Raw genomic sequence first — 3,432 nt, 5'->3', positions numbered from 1 at the left:
TGTTTGTCTGTAGGCAGTCATGCTTTCTGTACCCGTGGGGCATACAAGAATCTCTTGTGATGCGTCCACTAAGCTAAGACTATAGGCTAAGGCTGGGCTAAGCCTTAGGATACACTTCTACTATACTATAAAGCTTCCATTTGGTTAAGGAACAAGCACGGTTCTATGGTTCCCCACCGCCTAGGAGGTTATCATGATCAGGGTGCTGTGTTGTGGGATACTATGTAGGTAAGGTATCATAATACACACTTTTATCCCCCTAATAAACCCAAAAAAACACACCTCGTGAGCTTAGAATGATAAGGTTCTATCTCCGTTTAGGGTAGTTCAGAGATATTGAGTTTTTACATTCCATTATGTTTTGTGAGATGGAACCTTTGTATTTTAGGAACTCAAAAATGTAAACATTTAAAAAATAACACCATACAGGCATTAATAAACACCTAATGGATCAGATTATGTAAAAAACTCAATTTTGACAAAAATGTTGATAGAACCTTAGAATTCTAACGTCACGACCTCCCAAATAAGCCTCCTTACAGCATAGATCCTGTGTGTGTGTGTGTGTGTGTGTGTGTGTGTGTGTGTGTGTGCGCAAGTTTTTCGGAGCTCGGAGTGATGAAAGGGGTGATGATGAGGCGCAGACATTGAAGGGGCGATAAAAGCCTGTAAGTGTTGCGACATGCCCCCCTGCCCTCGGTAACCCGCGGTAACGCCACAGCGGGGAAGGCTAGAGGGAATTGAATCACCGGCTTATCTGAAACAGCACGCTGACGAGCTGCTGATACCGAATTAATTGATGGAGGGAAGGGGGGGTGGGGGGGGGGGGGGGGGAGGCAGGCTCAGGAGCTAAACCTATATCTTCAAAAGAGGTTTCTCTTCTCTCACACAGATTATTTTCTTTCAGAGGAGAGGGGTTTCGCTGGTTGGTCGCCGAGGGGGAATGCGTAGCAGGGTGGTTGCCTGGGGGCTCTGGGGAGAGGTGTGATCTGGATGCAACACGACTGGGTATGACTCTACTCTGAACCGAACCAGGAAGCCGACGATCCTCCTTCTGTTTACAACTCACTAATAAGGGGCGGGGGGGAGGGGGGGGGGGGGGGTGGTGGTGAGTGTTTGAGGGCGGATTCGTGGTGGCAGATTTAGTCCACCGCGACATAAAAAAATGAAACGAGACGTATCTCTTTTTAAAATCTCCGCAGCACACTCAACTCACACTCCAAAGTCAATTAGTAAGAAGGCAGTCGTCTAAATGAGCAGAGGGAACGCCACGCCCGGATTTTTCGAGCCGACTGGAAATTTCAAAACGCTGACCCTGTTTCTCCACACATTTCATCTCAATGTTCTTCTTCTTTTTTTTCTTCTTTTTTTTTATGCTTCAGTTGACCTGAACAAAGGAGAAACGTTGGCACACAGACACAGACATGCACCCCCCCCCCCCCCCACACACACACACACACACATGCACCCCCCCCCCACCACACACACACACACACACACACACACACACAGACATGCACCCCCCCACACACACACAGACACAGACATGCACCCCCACCCACACACACACACACACACACAGACACAGACACAGACACAGACATGCACCCCCCCCCCCTCACACACACAGACACAGACATGCACCCCCCCCCACACACACACACAGACACAGACACAGACATTGCACCCCACTGCCCCCCACACACACACACACACACACCTAGATGCACTCACTCACTCACTCACTCTCTCACACACACACACACACACACACACACACACACACAAAGCCTCAATCCTCTAGTAGCCTAGCAGCTCCTCTGAGCAGTGACCCACTTTTCCTAGGCTAATGTGTTACCCCCCCTCCCCCTCCCCCCCTCCCGCCCCCCCCGCCCCTGGCTCAGGTCTGCTCAGGTGCTGGAGGTGACGTGTTGCTCACTCTGAATCCCTGTTCCACACACATACGTAACTCTAAAACATACCCATACTACATATGTTGAAAATCCAATATCTTCTTGTTTTTAGCTCATTTCAACAGGCTTTGATTTGCTGTGTGATTTAACTGGGCCACACCATTGACATCCAGAGCATGTTAGTGTGTACCAGAACAATGAACACTACAATGTGAGTCATGTCGCTCAGGTAACGAGCAGCTAGCGCTGGCCTGCTCTGACAGGAAGTGTCTGCTAGTGACGGTGTTGGAGGGGAAAACAAACCAAGAGCACTTGAACGCTCGGTTCATGACGCAGACGTGTTTTTGAGTTTGACAAAAACATTGCAGAAGCAGGAAGCAGACACAGTCAGTGAAGTGTCTCTGCTCTGCACTGCTGCTTGAGAGTAGAAAGAGGGCTTGAGTGCGTGTGTGTGTGTGTGTGTGTGTGTGTCTGCGTCTGAGTGTTTGTGTGTGTGTGTGTGTGTAGCTGTGTGTTTGTCTGTGTGTGTGCGTGTGTGTGTGTGTGTGTGTGTCTGCGTCTACGTGTGTCTGTGTGTCTGCGTGTGTCTGTGTGTCTGCGTCTGAGTGTTTGTGTGTGTGTGTAGCTGTGTGTTTGTCTGTGTGTGTGTGTGTGTGTGTGTCTGCGTCTGCGTGTGTCTGTGTGTCTGCGTGTGTCTGTGTGTCTGCGTCTGAGTGTTTGTGTGTGTGTGTAGCTGTGTGTAGCTGTGTGTTTGTCTGTGTGTGTGTGTGTGTCTGTGTGTCTGTGTCTGAGTGTTTGTGTGTGTGTGTGTGTGTGTCTGTGTGTGCGTGTGTGTGTTTGTGTGTGTGTGTGTCTGTGTGTGTGTGTGTGTCTGTGTGTGTGTTTGTGTGTGTGTGTGTGTTTGTGTGTGTGTGTGTGTGTGTGTGTGTGTGTCTGTGTGTGTGTGTGTGTCTGAGTGTTTGTGTGTGTGTGTGTGTGTGTCTGTGTCTGTGTCTGTGTCTGTGTGCGTGTGCGTGTGCGTGTGCGTGTGCGTGTGCGTGTGCGTGTGCGTGTGTGTGTGTCTGGCAGGTACAGCAAGTGGACAGCTGACACTCCGGGTTACCTGATGTCAAGAGGACCTGTCATCAAATCAAACACTCTGGTAGCTAACATCCTGAGAGCACATTAGCATTATGTGCTTCTCTCTGTTAGCTAAGCTTTTAGAGTTTGCTCCAGTTTGGTGGCATATTACGTAGCACATAGCTGAATCACCCTTAATTGTCAATGGACGTGCATTTATATTCATGTGAATTCCTCAGTATGACTGTTTTGCCTTGCACAATGTCCAATGTTCTAAAATATGTGAAGATTATTTTATATATATATATGTATATATATATATATATCTCACACAATATATTTAAGCAATATCACACGAGAGGGAGTGCTGTTATACTGAATATCAGCACGGCTGTGATTCGGTCGTAGGTACGAGGGCCGAATGTTAATAGTCAAAATAAATGATTAAATAAACAACAAC

This window comes from Nansenia antarctica, assembly GCF_963989245.1.
Source record: "Nansenia antarctica genome assembly, chromosome: 3".
Classification (NCBI taxonomy): Eukaryota; Metazoa; Chordata; class Actinopteri; order Argentiniformes; family Microstomatidae; genus Nansenia; species Nansenia antarctica.
This window is presented reverse-complemented; position numbering follows the sequence as displayed.